General features: G+C 25.6%; 1 long non-coding RNA gene across 1 annotated transcript; it reads right to left on the reverse strand.

The window, feature by feature from the left end:
* Window positions 1-1,295: 1,295 nt before the first annotated feature.
* On the reverse strand, window positions 1,296-10,191 carry LOC129301431 (uncharacterized). The gene is made up of 6 exons (XR_008590985.1): window positions 9,511-10,191; window positions 8,651-8,725; window positions 6,228-6,292; window positions 3,946-4,088; window positions 2,194-2,423; window positions 1,296-1,428 (listed from the first exon to the last, which is right to left on the reverse strand). It is a non-coding gene; the product is annotated as an uncharacterized LOC129301431 (long non-coding RNA).
* Between the last annotated feature and the right edge of the window lie 487 nt (window positions 10,192-10,678).

Below are 10,678 nucleotides of genomic sequence, written 5' to 3' on the forward strand. Positions count from 1 at the left end.
CTGAAGTATCCCATTCTGCGTCCCTCTTCATCATTTTTTAGATCAAATTTATTTATTCAAGCCATCCTCTTCCATTATCTCACCTTCTGTCACTTGTTCTTCATCATTCTTCATATTTCATCCCTTTTTTTCATAATTTCTCACTTAAATTGCCACAAAACACACACCAATTTTGTCTAAGAGGATTTTAGGCCCAAACAGTAACATTGTACCAAATTTAAGTTTAGAATCCTAACTATACTTGGATTGATAGCTTAAAGGTAAAATTATCCTTTAATCCTAAAATTATTAACCTTCTAAGAAAAACATGAGGAACATCAAACGAGAAAGATATCATTCCATATTATTATTTATAACCCTAAATATTTTAAGGATGATATTAATCATTGAAATTGAAATCCATCATATACAAGATTAGAAAACAAATAAACACAGAAATGAAGCTAAATTATATTAATTAAAGATGAATGCTGACCACTTTTTTATGAAGATTTCAACCATACTCTGACATTGGTTGAGGAATAAAAGCAGTTTAACGTGAAGGAGACTTTGAGAATACAAATATTAAGACATTAGCATTTAGCATACAAAAAATTAAATTTATGCACTTACATTAAAATTTTTATTTTCAAATCCTTAAAAATAATCCTAATTTCAAAATTTAAGGTGGGGAAAGAAATTTGAGAAAACAACAACAAAATTTCTTCAAATTATATAAATGATAATTTAGTCTCTTGAAATGTCATAATACTAATAAAATCTCTAGGGACTTTTTTGTTATTAAGAAATTAATATAAATAACTAAATTACTCTTAGTTCAAAATTTCAAATGCGAACTTACAAATTGCTGTTGCATTTTTACGATTTTTAAAAAAATTGTGAATATTAAAACAAAACTTATGAATGGTAATTGATATTTAGAACACTTAAGGAATATCAAAATTTCAAATACAAACTTATAAATTGCTATTGAATTATTGTAATTTTAAGAAGAGAAATTGTAAATCTTAAAACAAAACTTGTGAATAGCAATTAATATTTGAACTAAGGACAATGTGGTCATTTAAATTAATTCTTTAATGACAAAAAAGTCTCTAAAAATTTTATTGGTATTATAATATTTTGAGAGATTAATTGTCACTTACATAATTTAAAGATATTTTATTATTATTTTTTTGAGAAAATTTGTCTGACAGAGGCGTGTGCTTTCCCCTTTCTCTACCGTGGCGTTTGGATAAGATAATGTGTTCAATTATTTTTAAATTAACTTCAATAAATAAACACAGGAATGAAGCTAAAATTATATTAAAGATGAATACTTAGTCTTACCACTTTTTTATGAAGATTTCAACCGTACTCTGACAATGCTTGAGGGACAAAAGCAGTTTAACGTAACGGAACCTACGAGAATGGAAATATTTTTTCGACCTGGAAGAGAATACAAATATTAAGACATTAGCATTTAGCATACAAACAATTAAATTTGTGCAGTTACATTAAAATTTTTACTTTCAGATCCTTAAAAATGATCCTAATTTTAAAATTTAAGGTGGGGAAAGAAAATTTGTCTGCGAGAGAAATGTGTTTTCCCCTTTCTCTACCATAGTGTTTGGGTAAGATAATATGTTCAATTATTTTTAAATTAACTTCATTAAATTTAGAAATTTGTAAGTTTTATAATATATTATTCAGATAAAATGTTCAATTATTTTTTAAGAAAGAAAAAAATTAAAATAATATAATGGCATATTCCTCCAAACAAAAATTATCAACGATCGTTCGGTTGTTGGAACATATTAAAATGAAATAAAAAAATAAAAATAAAGATAAAAATAAATTAAATTACTCTTCCCGTAATAATAAACATAATAAAACCTAATACCAAAAATCACTACATCATTCACAAACCTCATAAATCATTGACATATTTCCTTTGGTCATTTTCTCTTGTCTTTATTTATTTATTTATTTATTTCATTTCATTCTCCCTAAAATAATGCCCTATTTCAACCAAACAAGTCATTAAAGTTCATCTCCTCCTTGGGCTAAAGCAGACACTCCATGATGTTACAGATTAACAAGATTCAGAATTTTTGGCAAAAAAAAATGTAAATCAACCACAAAGAAACTTAAAAACTAACAAGCAAATGGAAGTGTAAAAAGTAAGAGACGAAGATAATGTATTAGGCTTACCTGATATGAACGTACGGCGTCTTCAAAGATCAAACTTCTTTTCTTTTTTTCTTTTTGGGTAACAAGAGGAATGGAAAAACAAACTAGAAAACTAGGCAAGAACAATCCTGAAGAACTTTACAAGACTAAGGCGAGCGCGAGATAATTGGCAGATTTATTAGCTTCCCTGAAAGATCAAACTTCTTCAAAGCAATATAAGCTCCCTCTCCTTCTCTATTTTCTTCTTTTTTCTGAAGAAAATAAACTGATAATGAGAATAAATTTGAAAGAACAGTTGAGGTGCCACAAGAAATTACAACAGGTATGATTTTTTGTTTTTGGAGTAAATAAACTAATGAGCAAAAAAAATTAAACTTGGAAGCAAAGCTAGCGGCACAAGATTATCACAAGAAGCAAAAGGATTTTTGTTTTTTTAAATTGTTTAAACTTTTCTTGAAGAATTGACTCCGAGAGAAAACTTGGAGGAGGAAGATAGAAAATTGAAGGCAAGCCACAAGCAGGATTGGTTTTTGGTTTGATCTGAGCGCACTCCTTTGAAGCAAATCTTGGAGAATCCGATGAGAGACTATGGGTTGGTATAGTGTGCAAAGTCAAACTCTCACCACTCTCGAGATCTTCTTTTAATTCATAAAATAGTTTATCTTACCAATACCATATTAAAATGTCATTAATAACATCAATCATCAATCCATCATTGTTAAAAAGAAAATACTCACCACAATATAAACAATTCAAGAAATAATCCTAAACTAATTTAGGATTGCAAACAAAAAAGTTGATTAAAATCTTAAGTTTTTTGAAAAAAATTTCATATATTTCCAATTATAACCTTAAAGAAATAAATATAATATTTAACTTGTTTAAAACACTGTCATTAATTATTTGAATAGCATATAATAAAATAAGAGTATAATATATATATATATATATATATTTATATAACCTACACAATATCCTATATTTGAACTAAACAAGACTTCTAGAAAATATACCTTCCATCCTTATATGTAAGATATTTTTTTAAAAAAATATTTTATCTTAAAATATATGAGATTGTCAGCATAATTTCTAATAAACAAATTATTATACCCTTATTATATTATAAAGGAAAAAAGATAAGTACTCATTAATTTATTTTGAAAAAAAATTATTTTGTATTTACAATAATTCAGGAAAAATTGAAATATTGTTATACTTTTAAGTAAATAACCAATTTTTATTAGTTTATGTAATTCAGTTAAAAATATTTTATATATAGGGACAAAGAGAGTATCATATATTATAATTTCATGGAGCACTCCAATCCTTCCGATCCAAAATATAGCCAGCTTTAAGAAAAATTTGTATAGCAATAAAGTCCTTGTTCTCATAAAAATATATATATATATATATATATATTTTAATCCCTCATCCTAATTAACAATGCATTCTATTATGAATGAGAGATAAATTTACATAAATGTCTAGATTAACCAATACAAGAAATAAAATAAAAAAATTTATCTGTATTAAGTTGCTTACATTTTAAATCAAGATTAAATAAAAGAAAATGTTTATATTTTGAGTTAAAGTGAGTATATTATAAGATACTTTCTAAAAATAATTTTTAATTTTTAATATAAAGCAGATATTAATTTTTTAATATTATTTATATCTAAATTCATTAAGAGAGAATGTTATGTAACTCTTACAAAATTAATTAAATTGAATTAAAATTAAAAGTTTGCTATATTTTTCAAACAAAATTAATACCTTAGCTGCTCCTTCTCCTGAATTCTAGTGGGATAATTGTAGTGAGGTAGTTCATCGTACATCGTAACAAGAAGACCGGAGACAGATATTTGATTCCTTGCCGAGGGCACTCTAATGGGTCTACTGTGCTACGTTGACCAAGGCTACAAATATCAAACTTCTTTTTTGTAACAAGCTAAGAGGAATGAAAGACAAACTAGAAAGTCAGACAAGAAAAATCTCCCGGATGAAATTAATCAGACTCACTAATGCGAGTGAGATGAGCAGAAGCTTTGTTAGCTTCCATGAAAGATCAAACTTCTTCAAAGCAATATTGCAGCTCCCTCTCTTTTTTATTATTCCTTCTGTTCAAATTATAAAATATTTTTAAATAAAATTTTACATACTAATAAATTTTATTAAATATATTTAACAATTTTATCTTTTCAAAATAAAAATAAAAATTTTAAAAATACTTATTATTTAATATATTGAAAAAAGAGGTGATAAAAATTAATTATAGAGAAAGAAATGGTATAATTAAAATTAATGCATTTAATCAAATCTTAATTACTTAAAGTATCTTATATTTTATAATAAAAAAATTTTTTTAAAAATATTTTATAATTTAGGATGGAGAAAACTTTTTTTTTTTTAGAAAATAAACTGATGACGAAAGGAAATTTGAAAGAAAAGTTGCAGAGGCACCGGAAATCGCGACAAGCAAATTAAAATGGTTTTTTTTTTTTTTGTTTGAGAAAATAAGCTGATGGTCTGAAGAAACCAGAAACAGAAGTTATGGCGGCGTACAAGAAATTAATCACAACAAGCAAAACGTTTTTTCTTTTTGTTTTTTACACTGATGATCAAAAGAAATGTGAAAAAAGTTACGGTGGCACAAGAAATCGAAAGAAGGTTTTTTTCTTTTTTTTTTCTTTGCTTAAAAACAAAAAAGAAGGATGTTTATTTATTTTTCTTTATTTTGATAGTTTAAACCTTTCCGGAAGAAACGAGTGAAAGAAAAAGCTGAAAAGAAGAAAGAAGAATTTGAAGTCAAGCACCAAACTGTAGTTTGATTTGTTTAATCTGAGTGGGCGGCTTTGACGGAAATTTTGCAGAATTGATGGGATTAGGGGATTGACCTGATGGGATTAGGTATCACGTGAAAAGTCAAGCTCTCTCCACTCTCGAGGTCTTCTATTAATTCATAAAATAATTTATCTCACAAATGTTAAAATACCATTAACAACATCAATCATCAACGGATCAACCTTTATTAATTAAAAATATTAGTTTAAAAATGTTCATTGCACGATAGGCCTTTTATGTTTTACTAAAAGTGGAAGTGGGTCAACCCCTATCATTACCCACACATGAGGTATTTTTCACTCTAATTTATTTATTAAATAGGTTTAAATTAAATTTAAATATTTAATTATATTTATTTAATTAAATAAATCATGCATGTTTTTATAAAGTCTAACTTACAAGTTTAACAAGATAACTTATTTATACACAAATATTATATATTATTACATTCATTGATTTTTAATTAATTTATTTGTATATTTATTTATTTAATATTCATAATTATAATTTAAAAAATTAATAATATCTATATTCAGTATAAATATTGCCCCTAATAATAAATTTTTTATTTTTGCCTATCGTTGCAGCTATTATCAATGCACTATATTATGAGTGAGAGATATATTTACATAAATATTTAGATTAATAAATATGATAATAAAATAAAAAAATTACTTGTACTAAATTATTTATATTTTAAACCAAAATTAACTAAAAAGAAATATTTATATTTTAGACTGGAGGTCCTATATTATAGGACACTTTTTACAACTATTTTTTGGATTATTAATATAAGGCATATTATAAGGTTTAATTATATTTTTAATATTATCTATATTTAAATTTATTAATTATAAAAATATTAAAAATTTTATTTAAATAGAGTTAAAATAAAAAATTTATTATACCCTTAAACAAAATTAATAAGTTAACTAGCTTCTCTAAAATAATTGTAGTGACGAACTTTGATCGGGAAGAAGATTCTCTCCTTTTCACTTCTCATTCTCTTCCATTCTTTTCCCTTATGAGTTATTAAATCAAGATTTAAATAATTTAAATTTTATTTTTTTATAAAATTATTATTAAATATAATGTTAAAGTGATATATTTTATAGGAGATTAAATCTTAATTATCCAAATAAAGATCAAATGATTAAAAATTAAGAAGAGGAAGGGAAGAGGATGAAAGAAAAAAGAGGATCCATTCTTCATACCTTATAACGAGAAGATCGGAGACAGAAATTGATTCCCTGCGAGGCACTGAATTGGGTCTCCTGTGCTACGTCAACCAAAAAGGGCTGCAAAGATCAGATTTTTTCTTTTTTGGCAACAAGCTTTTTTTTTTTGAGCAAAATTTTTGGCAACAAGCAAAGAGGAATGAAAAACGAACTAGAAAGCCAGACAATAAAAATCTCCTGGATGAGCTTAATCACACTAACTAATGCGAGTGAGATGATCAGAAGCTTTGTTAGCGTCCATGAAAGATCAAACTTCTTCAAAGCAATATTGCAGCTCCTTCTCCTTTATTTTATTTCTTTTATTTTCTTTTAAACTGATGATCAAAAGAAATTTGAAAGAAAAGTTGTAGAGGCACCAAAAATTACGCCAAGCAAATTAAAATGATTTTTTTTTTGAGAAAATAAACGGATGGTCTGAAGAAATTAGAAACAGAAGTTGTGGCGGCGTACAAGAAATTAATCACAACAAGCAAAACGATTTTTCTTTGTTTTTTTTTGAAGAAATTAAACTGATTATCAGAAGAAATCTGAAAAAATGTTACGGTGGCAAAAGAAATCACAACAAATAGAAGGATATTTTTTTTTTTTTGATAGTTTAAACTTTTCAGGAAGAAACGAGTGAAAAAAAAAAACAAAAAAAAGCTGGAAACTAGAAAGAAAAATTTGAAGCTGGAAACTAGAAAGAAAAATTTGAAGGCAAGCACCAAACAAGTAGTTTGATTTGTGTGATCTGAATGGACGGCTTTTGCAGCAAAATGATGAGAGATTATGGGAAAGGCCTGATGGGGGTAGAAAGAGTTGGCACCCGCAGTGATTTAAAAATCAAATTGAATCGAACGGTCATACTAATCGAACAGTCAATCGATTAAGTTAACAATTTAGTTAAGTCAAAAAAACTATTTAAAGAGTTGGGTAGGATTGAGCCTTTTTAAATTAGTGGTTGAATAGAGAATCGAAATCAATCCGAGAATCAATTTCAGTTTTTAAAAACTAAACTATTCAAAAAATACCTCTTTTTTTATTAATTTTTTTTTAAAAAATGACCAATTTTTTTGATTATTTAACGTTATATTGTATCATGTAACTTATTAAATCATTATAAACTTAAAATATTTATTTTTATTTTTAAATTAAATAACAATTTTATATTTATTTTTTATATTTAAATTATGACATATATATATATATATATAACTTTTTAATTTAATTATTATGTCAATAATTTGATTATTAATCTAATCTAATTGAACTATATGAATCATAAATCATTAGTCTTTAATTTAATATTTAATTTGATTTTGAAAATATTGATGTCACATGAAAAGTCAAGCTCTCTCCACTCGCGAGGTCTTCTTTTAATTCGTAAAATAATTTATTTCACAAATATTAAAATGCATTAACGTTAGCAACATCAATCATCAACCTTTGCTAATTAAAAATGTTATTTAAAAAATGTTTATGACACGATAGGCTTTTTATGTTTACTAGGAGTGGCAGCAGGTGAGCCCCTATCATTATTACCTACAACCTGACATATTTTAGACCCAATTTAATTTGTTTATTAAATAAACTGAAGTTGAATTTACATATTTAATTAAGTTTATTTAATTAAATAAATTAAGCCTAATTTTATGAAGTTTAATTTATAAACAATAGAGAAAATAACGCCCCAAAAAAATAAATTAATGATAGTTAGATATTTAATAAAAATTTTTATAAAAGAAATTATAAATATTAATTTAAATAGTTATAAATAAAAATTTCTGTTATAATTCTAAACTTACATTTAATATTTAAATATTTATTTATAATTAAAACTCATGAAATTATAATAATTTAATTTATATTTTTAAATTATTTTTTAAAAAAATTTTAGGAATTTAATTTACATTAATCCAGTATTTTAAACCTAACTATCGTTCTTGTTCTAACTATCATTCTTCTTAAATAATATGTTGGCTTTTTCTCTCTTTCTCCCTCCTACCTCTCTCTCTCTCTCACACAATATGTAATATATTACATAAATTGATTTAATTTATTTATTTTTATTTATAGTTATATTTTTAATTAGATTAAACTTATGTATTAATTTTAATATTATTATTTTCTCATTATATTATAGTTGATAAGTTTTTTAATTATTATATATTATAATTAATAAATTAAATTTTTTACATGTGTGTGAATTTTAATAGTCTTAAATTAAAAGCCTTATTTTTAAGATCCTCAATAACTTTTTAGAAAAAATTGAGGGGCAAAATTTTTTTAAACCTATTATTTATAACTCTAAATATTTTAAGGATGATATTAATTATTGAAATTGAAATCCAGCATATATAAGATTAGAAAACAAATAAACACAGGAATAAAGTTAAATTATATTAAAGTTGAATACTTACCAGTTTTTTTATGAAGATTTCAACCGTACTCTGACAGTAGTTGAGGGACAAAAGCAGTTTAACGTGAAGGAGACTCTGAGAATACAAATACTAAGCCATTAGCATTTAGCATACAAACAATTAGATCTGTGCAGTTACATTAAAATTTTTATTTTCAGATCCTTAAAAATGATCCTAATTTCAAAATTTAAGGTGGGATCAGAAAATTTGTCTGCGAGAGAAATGTTTTTCTCCCTTTCTCTAACATAGTGTTTGGATAAGATAATATGTTCAATTATTTTAAATTAACTTCATTAAATTTAGAAATTTGAAAGTTTTATAATATATTACTCAGATAATATGTTCAACAATTTTGTTAGAAAGAAAAAGAAATAAAATAATATAAGGGCATATTCCTCCTGGACTAAAATTTTTTTATCAAAGATCGTTTGGTTGTTGGAACATATTAAATGAAATAAAAAATAAAAATTAAATTAAATTAAATTATCCGCCTCATAATAATAAACATGATAAAACCTAATATTAAAAAATTCTAAATCATTCACAAAATCTCATACACAAATCATGAACAAAATTACTATTTTCTATTGTTGACATATCTCCTTTGATCATTTTTTTAATATTTATTTATTTATTTCATTTTATTCTCCCTAAAATAACTCCCTATTTCAGCCAAACAAGTCATTAAAATTCCTCTCCTCTGCTCCTTGGGTTGAACCAAACACTCCTTGATGTTACAGATTAACAAGATTCAGAATATTTGGTATGGAAAAATGTAAATAAACAACAAAAAAACTTTAAAACTAACAAGCAAATGGAAGTGTAAAAAGTAAGAGACGAAGTTAATATATTAGGCTTACCTGATATGGACGTCACAGCATCTGCAAAGATCCAACTTCTTTTCTTCTTTTATCTTCTTTCTTTCCCCCCTTTTGGTAGCAAGAGGAATGGAAAAACAAACTAGAAAACCAGGCAAGAACAATCCTGATGAAGAACTTAACGAGACTAAGGCGAGAGCGAGATCATCGGCAGATTTGTTAGCTTCTTTGAAAGATCGAACTTCTTCAAAGCCATATCAGCTTCCTCTCCTTTTCTATTTCCTTTTTTTTTTCCAGAAGAAAATAAACTGATGATGAAAATAAATTTGAAAGAAGATTTGAGGTGTCACAAGAAATTACAACAGGTAGGATTTTTTTTTTTGAAGAAAAGAAACTGACAGTCAAAAGAAATCTGCAGAAAGCGTCACAAGAAATCACAACAAGCAGAAGGATTTTTTTTTTTGGGAAGAAAATAAACTGATGAGCAAAAGAAATTAAACTTGGAAGCAAAGCTAGCGGCACAAGAAATCACAAGAAGCAAAAGATTTTTTTAAAATTTTTTATAGTTTAAACTTTCTTGAAGAAATGACTCAAAGAGAAAACTTGAAGGAAGAAAGTAGAAAATTGAAGGCAAGCCACAAGCAGGCCATTGGTTTTAGGTTTGATCTGGGCGGATGGCTTTGAAGAAATTTCGGGAAATCCGATGAGAGATATTATGGGAAAGCTAAGGGAGCTGGCCAGAGTTGGTATAGTGTGGAAAGTCAAACTCTCTTCACTCTCGAGATCTTCTTTTAATTCATAAAATAGTTTATCTCACAAATGCTATATTAAAATGTCATTAACACTTGTATTAAAAAAATGTCATTAACAACATCAATCATCAATCAATCATTGTTAAATAACATAGTCTCTCTTCACTACAATACAAGTAATTGTAAACTAATTTAGGATTTTAAAAAAGTTGATTAAAATATTGATGTCTTAAATTTTTTTACATATTTTCAATCATGTCTTGAAGGGAATAAATATAATATTTAACTCATTCAAAACACTCTTATTAATTATTTGAGTGGAGCATAATAAAATAAGGATATAATTAATATATATATATATATATATATATAACCTATACAATGTCCTATATTTTGAATTAAATGAGACTTATAGAAATCATCATATATTGTGACTTAAAAGGAGCATTCCCTCCCAT

This window comes from Prosopis cineraria, unplaced genomic scaffold, assembly GCF_029017545.1.
Source record: "Prosopis cineraria cultivar Desert tree isolate PC_DT_omini unplaced genomic scaffold, ASM2901754v1 PC2108, whole genome shotgun sequence".
Taxonomy (NCBI): Eukaryota; Viridiplantae; Streptophyta; class Magnoliopsida; order Fabales; family Fabaceae; genus Prosopis; species Prosopis cineraria.